Raw genomic sequence first — 14,187 nt, forward strand, 5'->3', positions numbered from 1 at the left:
TGTTTCAGCATTAACTCAAAAGTCCAAAGTCCAAAGTCTCATGTGAGGCAAAGCACGTCCTTTCCACCTATGAGCCTATAAAACTAATTGCTTACTTAAAATCAATTAATTCAAATTACTTACTTCCAAGATACAACAGGGGTATAGGCATTGGGTAAACATTCATGTTCCAAAAGAGAGAAATCAGCTGAAAGAAAGGCCCTGCACAAGTTAAAAACCCTGCAGGGCAGTCATTAAATCTTAAAGCTCCAGAAGAATCTCCCTTGACTTCATGTCCCACATCCCACAAAATAATCTCCCTTGACTCCATGTCCCAACTGCCCTTAACTCCAGGGAACACTAATGCAAGTGGTGGGCTCCTGAGTCCTTGGGCAGCTCTGTCCCTGTGGCTTTACAGAGTTCAGACCCTGTGCTGCTCTCATAGGTTGTTGTGCATCTGTGGCTTTTCCATACTGAAGTTGTAAACTGCCAGTGGATCTACCATTCTAGGGTCTTGGAGCCAGTGGCCCCTTTCTCATAGCTTCACTAGGCAGTGCCCCAGTGGGGACTCTATGTCAAGGCTCCAATCCCATATTTTCCCTCTGCACTGCCCTAGTAGAGGTTCTCTGTGAGGGCTCTGCCCCTGCAGCAGGCTTCTGCCTGGACACCCAGGCCTTCTCATACATTTTCTGAAACCTAGCAAAGGCTGCTAAGTCTCATTCACTCAAGCATTCTGTGTGTCTGTAGTATTAACACCACACAGAAGCTGCCAAGGGATATGGTGGCTTGTGTCCTCTGGAGTAGCGGCAAGAGCATTATCTGGGGTCCTTTGAGCTGAGGCTGGAGCTAGAGCAGCTGAGATGCAGGGAGCTGTGTCCCAAGGCTGTGCAGGGCAGCAGAGCCCTGGGCCTGGCCCAAGAAATAATTCTTCCCTCCTAGGCCTCTAGGCCTGTGATGAAGGGGCTGCATGAAGTTCTATAAAATACCTTTGAGGTCTTTTTCTCGTTGTCTTGGATATTAGCACTTAGTTTTCTTTTAGATAGGCAAATATGTCTAGCAAATGGTTGCTCCATAGCCTGCTTTTATTTCTCTCCCAAAAAAGCTTTTTCCCTTTTTTGCCACATAGCTAGGCTGCAAATTTTCCAAACTTTAATGCTCTGTTTCCTGTTTAAATATAAGTTCCAACTTTTCATTATTTCTTTGCTTCCACATAAGAGCATATGTTGTTAGAAGCAGCCAGGCCACATCTTGAACACTTTGATGCTTAGAAGTTTCTTATGCCAGATACCCTAGGTCACCACTCTCAAGTTCAAACTTCCACAGATCCCTAGGGCATGAACAGGATGCAAACCAGGATCTTTGTTAAGGTATAACACATGTGAAATTTGCTCCAGTTCCAAATAAATTCCTCATTTCTATCTGAGACCTCAGCAGCCTAGACTTTACTGTCCATATCCTCATCAGCATTTTGGTCACCACCATTTAATCAGTCTCTAATAAGTACCAAACTTTTCCGCATCTTTCTGTCTTATTTTGAGCCCTCCAAATTCTTCCAACCTCTGCCCATTACCCAGTTCTAAAGTTGGCTTCACATTTCAAGGTAACTTTACAACAATGTTTTATCCCTCAGTACCAGTTTTCTGTATTAGGCATTTCTTGCATTGCTATAAACAAATACCTGACAAAGGGGAACCTATAAGGAAAAAGGTTTAATTGGCTCATGGTTCTGCAGGTTGTGCAGGAAGCATATCACTGGCACCTGCTTTGGGGAGGCCTCAGGAAACTTTTACTTATGGTGGATGGTGAAGTGGGGGCAGACACATCACATGACCAGAGCAGGAGCAAGAGAATGTGATGGGGCACGTGCCACAGCCTTTTAAACAACTAGATCCTGTGTGAACTCAGAGTGAGAGCTCACTTTTCACCACAGAGATGCCCCAAGCCATTCATGGGGGATCCACCCTCATGATCCAAACACCTTCCACCAAGCCCAGGCTCCAACATTGTGGATTACATTTCAACATGAGATTTGGGTGAGGACAAATATCCAAACTATATCAAAAGGTCATTTTGATCTGAAAGAAAAAAATGACAATATGAGTAATGTAAACATTTCAAAATAATTTGATAGCTCTTTCTGTAAATTTTCACAAGTTTTATATAACTAAACACAAATTTTGGACCCTTTTTATAATGTGCCCTAGTCTCATACTACATCTTTCAAATTTTGAGTATTGTTTTTCTTTAGGTGTGTTTTAAATCAATCATAGTATACACAGCAAAGAGGTTTTGGGAAAGGCCACTGTGACTTTTCTTAATTCATAGTGGATTTGTCAAAAGGAAATCAAATTTCATAGTGAAGACATTTACTTCTAATAATTAAATGTTAAATATTCTGATAATGCATATTTGGAAAGACAGTTTACCTACATGGTAAAAATGATATAAAAGACCTGGTGAATTAAACTAAGATATTTTGTAAAGTAATGAGTTATACAATTTTAAACATTTGTTTTATTATGTAAAACTGCTAGGATAATAAAATTTAAAGAACAGTGAGTACATATTCACATTTCAAACAGACTGTCTAAAAGAGAACACTAAAATTCAACAGAGACTCATGGGAAACCCCAAAGCAAGTAATGAGAGGGTTTGAAGCAGCTTACCAGGATGGGGGCTTGCTGGGGACCAAGAAAAGCTCCTGGACATGGGGAAAAGGTAAGGGAGAAACTCCCCAGGACTCCACACTCCTGCAACAGACTTTAGCAATCTTGGCTTATAGAAGAACCCATCAATCAACACAGGCCTTGGACCTAACATAGGGAGTTGCCTAGTGATTGCACAGAGGTGTTGCTCCAGAAAGGGAATCCACCCAAAATCCCACAGGCTTCCAATCTCAGAGCAGCTTCAACCTGGAACCATTCTGAGAGACTAGATACCAAGGATCTAGATCCTGCTCTGAGGCAGCACTGACAAGGCTGTTGCCATTGCCAACACTGGACTGAGGAAGGATCTGGGAAACTGAGTGCTCCCACACACCGTTAGGACAATCTCCACCACCCTACTTGAGGCTGCTGTAAGACTGAGGCATAAGCAGACTTCACTTTCTGCAGCTTCTTATCCATGCTGCTCACCTGAGAGGTGCACCACTCTCTCTGGTTATGGACCCACACCTGGTGCAATTTTGAGAGTGTAACACTGAGCTGTGCCTCACCACTGGGCAGAGTTTGAGCTGACTCTGCTGCATCTGCCACCTGGCTGAAGCGGGAGGAGACTGGACAATTCAACGCACTCCTAAAACAATTCCCTCTCCCCTGCTACAGCTGCTGTGAGATCAAGATGTGGACAGGCTGTACTTTCCAGAGTTACCTGCCCCTCCAGCTATAAGGAGCCCCACCCTCCCTGATGGCAGGTCTACAGCACAGCCATGACAGTCCATTCCTGAGAATTCCACTGGTGGCATGAGGACAACCCCACTTTTGCTTATCACAGACAGCACCTGAAGTCACTACTTTCAAGGAAATGTCTCCTTGCCTAGACCCATATCCCCAGCACTCAAGCACGCCACGCAGGACCCAGGAAGTTTCCCAGCCTAGTTTATTATTGCTGGCACTTGATTGCTGCTTCCAGAGTCTGAAGTCATACTGACCCAATCTACCAATACTACAACAGATGACACCCACCCACATGTGCTACCAGCAGGCCAGGGGAACGAGCCTCCACAACCAATTGCAGGCACCAGCAACACGAGCGCAAACTACTTGATTTTAAGTGGGTTGCTCCATCTTCACTACTGCATTTAGTCACATCACACCAGCAGTGCAGGGGTCCTGGGAACCTGCCCAAATGCATGGTCCACCACTGTTATTACCAGCATCCAAACAAGCTATCTGGAGGCCCACGAATTGGCCCTTCAGGACTCATGAACACTGGTGCCTGTGTAAGCTGCTCTGGGGACTAAGAACAGGCAGATTCAGCCTATTGATGCCATCACTACTGCCTGAAGAATGGTCTATCTCGCAACCCATTTCTACAGCAAAATTTCAGCACAGGCTTAACACATAACTGCATCATAACCCATGGAGGAAATCACAGATACCAATGACCCTGTATATTACAGAAAATATTGTATAGATTACACTACCGTGGGCACCCAAAGTCAAAGCCAAAGTATCCGACTCAACCAATAACATATATACACTTTCAGCAAAGTTTTCTTGTATAAAAGCAGTTTCAAAAACTTGGAAAAAGCTACTGTTACCCCAGGAAGCACGATAAGCAAGGAAATATGACACAATAAAATCATAAAAAATTGATCAGGAAAAGAAATGAATCACAAAGAAATTATTGAATGACAGATAAAATATTCAAAATGTTAATTTTAGAGAAGCTCAATGACATGCAAGAGAAATCTGAAAACAAATGCAAGTAAATTGGAAAATCAATTCAGGACATAAATGAGAAATTTACCGAGGAGACAGACACCGTTTTTTTTTTTTTTTTTTTTTTTTTTTTTTAAACAAAAACAAACAAAAAAACCAGAAATTCTAGAACCCAAAAGTTCATTGAAGGAAATATAAAGTACACTTGAATATTTCAGTAATAGACAAGACCAAGCAGAAGGAAAAGTCTCATAACATGAAGACCAGTCTTTTGAAATAATCCAGTCAGTCAAAAAAAAAAAAATTAAAAGAATGAATAAAGACTATAACCTATTTTGAAGTACATAAAGCAACCAAACTTAAGAATTATCTGTGTTTCTGAGGAAGAAGAAAGAACCAAAAGTCTAGAAAACCTATATGAGGAAGTAATTTATGGAGATTTTGCATTTCTATCAAGAGTGTCAGACATCTAAAGGAGACTTAGCAATCTCCAAGAGTATACATTGCAAAAAGGACTTCACCACACCATATTATAGTCAAAATATCTAAAATCAATGGGAAATAAATAATTTTAAAATCAGAAAGAGAAAAACATCTAGTCATCTGTAAAGGAACCCCCATCAGACAGTGGAATTCTCATCTGAAATGTTACAGGCCAGAAGAGAATGGTATGACATTTTCAAAGTGCTAAAAAGAAAAAACTGCCAGACAAGCATTTTTTATCCACAAGCAGACAAGCAAACACAGAGAATTCCTCCCCACAGTATTGATCATACATTAAATGTTCAAAAGAGTTTTAAACATGGAAAGAAAACTTCGTTATTCACCATCATGAAAACACATGGAAGTATAAAACTCCCAAGACTTACAAAACAGTCACACAAAGGAGAAAGAGAAATAATCAAATGACAACATGACAGAATTCTATCAAACAATAAAGAAACATAGAGAATAAGGAAAAAGCAAATAACCTGTAAAACCAATTAAAAGGAATAAAAAACATGACAGGCACAAAACTTCACATGTCAACAATAACCTGGAATGTAAATGGATTAAATGCTACGCTTAAGACATAGATGGGTGAAATAAATTTAAAAACTTGATCCAACTATATGCTGATAACAAGAAGCTTTCCTGTAAAAACAAATACAGAATCAAAGAGGTGGAAAAAAAGATATTTCATACAAATGAAAATCAAAAGTCAGCAGGAGTAGTTATGTTTATACCAGTTACAACAGACTTTAAATCAAAAATAGTAAAAAAAAAGACAACTCAATCACTACTGATAAAATGATCAATTCAGCAAGAGAATATCATGATTCTAAAAATACAAGCACCCAACATGGGAGAACCATTTATAGAATATTCTATCTGACAACTACAGAATATTCCTTTTCCTCATCAGCACATGGAACAGTCTCCAAGATAGACCATATACCTGGCCACAGAACAAGTCTCAACAAATTTTTAAAATTCAAATTCATATCGAGCATCTTCTCAGATCACAATGGAATAAAACTAAAAATCATTGAAAAGAAAAACTAAGGAAACTTCAAATATATGGAAATTAAACAACATGCTCTTGAGCAATCGTTGGCTTAAGGAAGAAATTAAGAAGGAAATCTAGAAATTTCTTAAAACAAGTGCAAAAGGACCCACTACCTATCAAAACCTATAAGACAGACAAAAATTGTGCTGAGAGGGAAGTTTATACCATTAACTGCCTACTTCAAACATTTAGAAAGCTTACAAATTATCAACCTAACATCACACCTCAAGGAGAAAGAAAAGCAAACCCCCCCAAAAAAAATTAGCAGAAGAAATAAATATCAGAGCAGAACTAAATGAAATAAAGAACAAAAAAGTATGAAAAATCAACATGAGAAAATAGCTCTTTGAAAACGTAAACAAAATTGATAACCCATTGGCTAGACTAACAAAAGATACAAATAAAAATCAGAAATAAAAAAGGAGACATGACAAATGATTCCACAGAAAAATGAAAGATCATCAGAGACTACTATGAAGAAGTAAAAGCTTGCATATTTGAAAACCTAGAGGAAATGGATAAATTCCTAGGAACTTACATTCTCTTAAAATTGAACCAGGAAAAAATATAAAACCTGAGCAGAACAATAATGAGTAGTGAGATTGAATCATTAACAAAAATAATCATCAAACAAAATAAAGCCCGTGATCAGGTGTATTCACAGTCAAATTCTACTAACACCAATTATCCTGAAATTGTTACAAAAAGTTTAAGAAGAGGAAAGTATCCCTAAATAATTCTATGAGGCCAGTAACATCCTGATAACAAAACCAGAGGGCAACACAATAATAAAAGGAAACTACAGGCCAATATCCTTGAAAAGCATAGATGAAAATATCCTCAACAAAATATTAATAAATTAAGTCATGACACATCAAAAGGATAATATATAATGATCAAGTGTGTTTTATGCTAGGAATGTAAGGATGAATCTACATATACAAATCAATAAATGTCATAATCTCAGGATTATGCAGAAAACTACCCCCATGATTCAATTACCTCTACCTGGTCCTGCCCTTGACACTGGGGGATTATTACTATTCATGGTGAGATTTGGGTGGGGACACAGAACCAATCGTTATTACTGGGACTCCACTTTGGGATGCCAAGTTGAAAGAAGGGCTTGAGGTCAGGAATTCAAGGCCAGCTTAGGCAACATAGTAAGACGCCCACCTCTACAAAAATAAAAATAAAAAATAAAGAAACACATTAGCCAGGCACGGTGGAAAGTGCCAGTAGACCCAGTTACTCCAGAGACTGAGGTAGGAGAATCACTTGAGCCCAGGAGCTTGCAGCTGCAGTGAGCTATAATTGTACCACTGCTCTCCAACTTGAGTGAGAAAGCAAAATGCTGTCTTTAAATAAAGAAATACACAAATACATAAATAAATACATAAATAAGATATATTACACAATCCAAATTAAAAACAAAAATCATACAATCATCTCAACACATGCAGAAAATACGTTTAATAAAAATCCAACTTCCCTTCATGATAAAAGACCTCAATGAAATAAGGAGCCATAAAAGGAAAATACCTCAAAACAATAAGAACCATTATGACAAACCCACAACCAATATCATACTGAATGGAGAAAAGTTGAAAGTATTCTAAGAACTGGAACGAGACAAAGATGCCTGTTCTCACCAGTCTGATTCAACATAATACTGGAGTCCCAGTAATAAGGTTTGGCTCTGTGTCCCCACCCAAATCTCACCTTGAATAGTAATAATCTCCAAGTGTCAAGGGCAGGACAAGGTGGAAGTAATTGAATCATGGGGGTAGTTTCCCTCATGCTGTTCTCATGATAGTGAGTGAGTCTCAGGATATCTGAAAGTTTTATAAGCGTTGGGCATTCATTTCCACTGCTGGCAGTCTTTCTGTCTCCTCCTGCCTTGTGAAGAGGTGCTTTCTGCCATGATTGTAAGTTTCCTGAGGCTTCCTCAGTCATGCAGAACTGTGAGTCAATTAAACCTCTTTTCTTTATAAATTACTCAGTCTCATAGCATCATGAGAATGAACTATTACAGTAAATTGTACTGAGATAGTAGGGCACCACTGTAAACATACCCAAACATGTGGAAGCAACTTTGGAACTAGCTGGGTAACAGACAGAGATTGGAACAGCTTGGAGGGCTTAGAAGAAGACAGAAAGATATAACGTTTGGAACTTTCTAGAGACTCGTTGAATGGGTTTGACCAAAATGCTGACAGTTACATGCACAATAAAGTCCAGGCTGAGGTGGTCTTAGATGGAGATAAAAAACGTGTTGGGAACTAGAATAAAGGTGACTCTTGCTATGCTTTAGCAAAGAGATTGGCAGCATTTTGCCCCTACCCTAGAGATCTGTGGAACTTTGAACTTGAAAGAGATGATTTAGGGTATCTGGCGGAAGAAATTTCTAAGTAGCAAAGCATTCAAGAGGAAGCAGAGCACAAAACTTTGGAAAATTTGAAGGCTGATGATGCAATAGAAAACTCCCATTTTCTGGAGAGGAATTGAAGCCAGTTGCATAAATTTGCATAAGTAATGAGGAGCCAAGTGCTAATCACCGAGACAAAGGGGAAAATGCCTCCAGGCCAAGTAACAGAGCTTCCCATCACAGGCTTGGATGCCTACCAGGGGGAATTGGTTTCCTGGGCAGGGTTCAGGGCTCCCCTGCTGTGTGCAGCCTAGGGACTTGGTGCCCTTTGTCCCAGCTGCTCCAGCTGTGGCTAAAAGGGGCCAATATACAGCTCAGGTAATTGTTTCAGGGGGTGCAAACCCCAAGCCCTGGTGGTTTCCATGTGGTGTTAGGCCTGCAGGTGTGCAGAAGACAAGAATTGAGGTTCAGGGACCTCTGCCTAGATTTCAGAGGATGTATGGAAACCCTTGGATATCCAGCAGAAGTTTGCTGTGGAGACACAGTCCACAAGGAGAACCTCTGCTAGGGCAGTACAGAAGGAAAATGGAGCGTGTGAGCCCCCAAACAGAGTCCCCACTGGGACACTGCCTAGTGGAACATTGAGAAGAGGGCCACTGTCTTCCAGACCATGGAATGCTAGATCCACCAACAGCTTTCATCGTGTGCCTGGAAAAGCCACAGACACTCAACACCATCTTGTGAAGGCAGTTGGGAGGGGGCTGTACCCTGCGAAGCCACAGGGGCAGAGCTGCCCAAGGCCATGGGAGGCCACCTTTTGCATCAGCATGACCTGGATGTGAGACACAGAGTCAAAGAATATTATTAGGGAACTTTAAGGTTTAACGACTGCCCTATTGGATTGCAGACTTGCATAGGGTCTGTGTCTTCTTTGTTTTGGCAGAATTTCTCCCATTTGGAATGGCTGTATTTACCCAATGCCTGTCCCTCATTGTATTTAGGAAGTAACTAACTTGCTTTTGATTTTAGAGACTCATAGGCAAAAGGAAATTGTCTTGAGTCCTTTCTCAGATGAAACTTTGGACTTCGACTTTTGGGTTAATGCTGGGATGCATTAAGATTTGGGGAGACTAGGCCAAGCGCAGTGGCTCATGGCTGTAACTCCAGCACTTTGGGAGGCCAAGGCGGGCGGATCACAGGATCAGGAGATCAAGACCATCCCGGATAACATGGTGAAACACCGTCTCTACTAAAAATACAAAAAATTAGCCAGGCGTGGTGGCGGGCGCCTGTAGTCCCAGCTACTTGGGAGGCTGAGGCAGGAGAATGACATGAACCTGGGAGGCGGAGCTTGCAGTGAGCCAAGATCGCATCACTGCACTCCAACCTGGGCAACAGATCGAAACTCCATCTCAATAAAAAAAGAGATTTGCAGGGACTACTGAAAGGGTATGATTGTGTTTGGAAATGTAAGGACATGAGATTTTGGAGGGGGCATAGGTGGAATGATATGATTTGCCTCTGTGTTCCCACCAAAATCTCACCTCGAATTGTTATAACCCCCACATGTCAAGGGCAGGACCAGGTAGAGGTAATTGAATCATGGGGGGTGGTTTCCTCCATGCTGTTATTGTGAAAGAGTGAGTCTCATGAGATCTGATGATTTTATAAATGTCTGGCATTTCCCCTGTTGGCAGTCATTCTTTCTCCTGCTGCCATGTGAAGAGTTGCCTCCTGCCATGGTTGTAAGTTTTCCTGAGGCATCCCCAGCCATGTGGAGCTGTGAGTCAATTAAACATCTTTTTTAAATAAATTACCCAGTCTCAGGTATTTCTTCATAGCAGCTTGAGAATGAACCAATATACCCCAGCCAGAGCAATCACGCAAAATAAACAAATAAAAGGCATCCAAACAGAAAAGGGGAAGTCAAATTTTCCCGGTTCACTGATGACATGACCTACATCTAGAAAGCCTCAGTCTCCACCAAATATCTTTTGAATTTGAGAAATTAATTTAGTAAAGTGTGAAGATCCCTTTACAAAAATTGGTAGCATTTCTACATACCAATAATGATCCAGCAGATAATCAAATAAAGACGGCAATCCCATTTACAACAGCTAGTAAAAAATAAACTAAGAATAATTTTAGCCAAAGAGGTAAAAGATATCTACAAGGAAAACTACAAAACACTGGTGAAAGTAATTGTAGATGCCAAAAACAAATGGAAAAATATCCCTTGCTCTTGGATTAAAAAAACTAACATCATTAAAATTACCATACTACTCAAAGCAATCTACAGATTTAATGCAATCCGTTAAAAAAATCATTTTTCACAGAAATAGAAAATACTATCCTCAAAATCATATGGAACTTAAAAGGAGCCCGAATAGCCAAATAAATACTAAGCAAAAAGAATAAGGCTGGAGGCATCTCATTACTGACTTCAAATTATACTATAAGGCTACAGTAACCAAAGCAGCATGGTACTGATATAAAAATAGACACATATATCAAGGGAACAAAATAGGGAACACAGAAATAAAGCCAGGTACTCAGAGCCAACTCTTTTGTGACAAAATCAACAGGAATATACACTGGGGAAATGACATCCTTTTCAACAAATGGTGCTGGGAAAATTTGACTGTCATACACAGAAGAATGAAATTGGACCCTTATCTTTCAGCAAATTCAAAAGTCAACTCAAGATGGATTAAACCCTTAAATGAAAGACATGAAATTATAAAAGTACTGTAAAAATACCTAAGGAAAATTATCCTGGACATTGGTCTAGGCAAAATATTTATGAATAAGATGTAAAAAGCATAGGCAATAAAAACAAAAATAGACAAATGGGACTTAATTAAACTAAAATCTTCTGCACAGCAAAAGAAATAATCAAGATTGAACAGGCAACCTACAGAATGGGAGATAATATTTGCAAATAATGCATGTGACAGGGGATTAGTAAACAGAATTTAGAAGGGACTTAAACAACTCAAAATGAAAACTCCAAATAATCCCAGTACAAAGTGGGCAAAGGACATGAATAAACATACAAATGACTAACGGGCATATGAAAATGCTCAACGTCACTAATCATCAGAGATACGCAAATTAAAACCACAATGGGATATCATTTTACATGAGTTAGAATGGCTATTTTTCAAAAGACAAGAAATAACAAATGTTTGTGAGGATTTTTAAAAAGATAAAAAATAACAAATGTTTGTGAGGAGAAAACGTAATGCTTATACACTGTTGGTAGAAATGTAAATTAGTACATTCACTATGACAGTAGGGAGATTTCTCAAGGAACTATAAATAGAACTGCCATTCAATCCAACAATCCCACTATTGGGTATCTACCCAAAGGAAAATAACTCACTATATCAAAAAGATATCTACACTCATATGTTTATCGTAGTACTATTCACAACAGCAATGATATGGGATCAACCTAAGTGTCTGTCAACAGATGATATGATAAAGAAAAACTGCAAGATATATATATATATGCATATATATATCTTGCATATATATATGAATATATATCTTGCACATTTTTAGGATCATAGTATTCCATTTTATATATATATATATATATTCCAAATAGTATTTATATACATATATATATTATATATAGAAAAAGGCACATATCACCGCCACTGCTCCCAGGTTTGCTTTTTAATATAATTTCGCCATTTGTTTTTGTTGTCATATTTTCTTAATAGCCATACAGTTTCAAAATCATGGGAAATTTATCCTAACAGGCATATTTGCCTAACAGGCAAATTTATCCTACATTTCATGGGTAATTTTCTTCTCAAAGACAACTCTAAGTTTACACTCCGATAAAATATTTTAATAACAGAGCTCTCATTAGTTAGGATAGACTAACCCATTATCAAATTCCTATCTATCTATCTACATAGATAGATAGATAGAGAGATAGATATATAGATAGATAGATACTATATATATATATACACGTATATATATATATACACGTATATATATATACGTGTATATATATATATAAATGGAATACTATTTAGCCATAAGAAAGAATGAAATTTGTCTTTTGAAGCAATATGGATGAAAATGGAGGCCATTATCTTAAGCATAACAAGTCAGACACAGAAAGACAAATACCATATGTTCTCACTTATAAGTGGGAACTAAATAATGTGTACACAGGAGTGTAAAGTATGGAATGATAGACAATGGAAAGGTGAGGGGATGGAATAGGGTGCATGATGAGAGATTACTCACTGGGTACAATGTACATTATTTGGGTAATGGATACCCAAAAAGCCTTTCTTCCACCACCGTGCAATCTATGCATATGACAAAATATATTTCTCATAGATTTGTACAGAAATAGAAATTTTTATCAGCGTGTTTTAATTAAATATATCTATCTTAACTTACTTTAGTCAAAATAACGACATGAAAGTAGATACATTTCTCTTTAGCATAAAATGGTTTCTATGTATTTGTGTATTTGGCAGGACATAAATAAGCATGTGATCTAATTTCACCTGTTAAAAAGTTGTATAAAATTGTTTGTGACAATGCCAACTTTCTTTTTTAAAAGGTTGCATATGAAATAGACTAATAAGCCCTAAACAAAATGTCAGTTATATTGCTGTAATAGGTAAAAAAAAAACCAAAAAAACAAACAAAAAAACCCAATATTTGGATTAAGAAGATAATTATCTTTTCCATTTCCAGGACCATAATTATGAACCACATTTCCATGTGCCTCTTGACACAAATTATTCACAAAGCTAACTGAAGTCTCAAACATTCAAATGAAATACAGCTAATTAAATGTGGTACTTATGAAAACCAACCAATGTACTTTTGAAGAGTCATAAGCATGCCTCTATTAAGAGTACTCTTCCATCATTCCAAAGCCAGTATGACAATACAATTACTTTGAAGTGCTTTTGTTTGTTTGTTTTAGAGAAGGAGCCTCACAATGTTGCCCAGGCTGATCTTGAACCCCTGGTTTCAAGTGATCTTCCTCTCTTTAGGCTCCTAAGTAGCTGGGACTACAGGAACATGTCACTGCCACTGCTCCCAGGTTTGTTTTTTAATATAATTTCACAATTTGTTTGTGTTGTCATATTTTCTTAATAGCCATCCAGTTTCAAAATCATGGGAAATTTATCCCACATTTCATGGGTAATTTTCTTCTCAAAGACAACCCTAAGTCCAAGTTTACACTCCCGTCAAATATTTTAATAACAGAGCTCCCATTAGTTAGGATAGACTAACTCATTATCAACCACAAGCTTTATTTTTACCTTTAATTTTTTTTATTGATTCAGGGGTACAAGAGCAGTTTTGTTGCCAGGGTATTTGTGTAGTGGTGAAGTCTGCAACCAGCCTCTCCAGGAAGCATACTTCCAGTTGGTGTTATAAATATATAGATGAAGCTTTATAAAAATGATCAATTTTTCTGTTCCTTTCTTACAAAGGTTATGCTTAAAATTTTCTTCAGTGCTTTAGAAGGCTCCCAAATTACAAGCTAATTTTAAAATGAAACAAGTATGTTCAAAATGTCACATTTCCTCTGCCTTCATTTCTTTCACCTCCATGCCTATCTATTATAATCATATCAATATTGCAAAGCTCAGTTGAAATCCATTAACTATAATACCTTCCCAGATCCCTGCCTCCTCTCTTCTAAAAGGTAGGTATAATCACTCCTTCCTCTAAATTCCTGTAATACTTGGTGGTTCTCTTATGTTATCCATCATAGTCTGTCTTGTTGGTATAAGTTAAGTGGGTACTTGTTTGTCTCACATTTATGTTTGGGAGCTCCTGAAAGTCAAGGTGTATATCGTACTTATAAATTTCCCATATTGCTCAATACCCTGACATATAATTATTAAGGGTGT

General features: G+C 38.3%; 1 protein-coding gene across 2 annotated transcripts in view; it reads right to left on the bottom strand.

Moving 5' to 3' along the window:
* DACH2 (dachshund family transcription factor 2) overlaps nt 1-14,187 on the bottom strand; it is a 670,017-nt gene that overhangs the window by 109,526 nt on the left and 546,304 nt on the right. The window lies entirely within an intron of this gene.

This window comes from Theropithecus gelada, chromosome X (assembly GCF_003255815.1).
Source record: "Theropithecus gelada isolate Dixy chromosome X, Tgel_1.0, whole genome shotgun sequence".
In the NCBI taxonomy this organism is placed as follows: domain Eukaryota; kingdom Metazoa; phylum Chordata; class Mammalia; order Primates; family Cercopithecidae; genus Theropithecus; species Theropithecus gelada.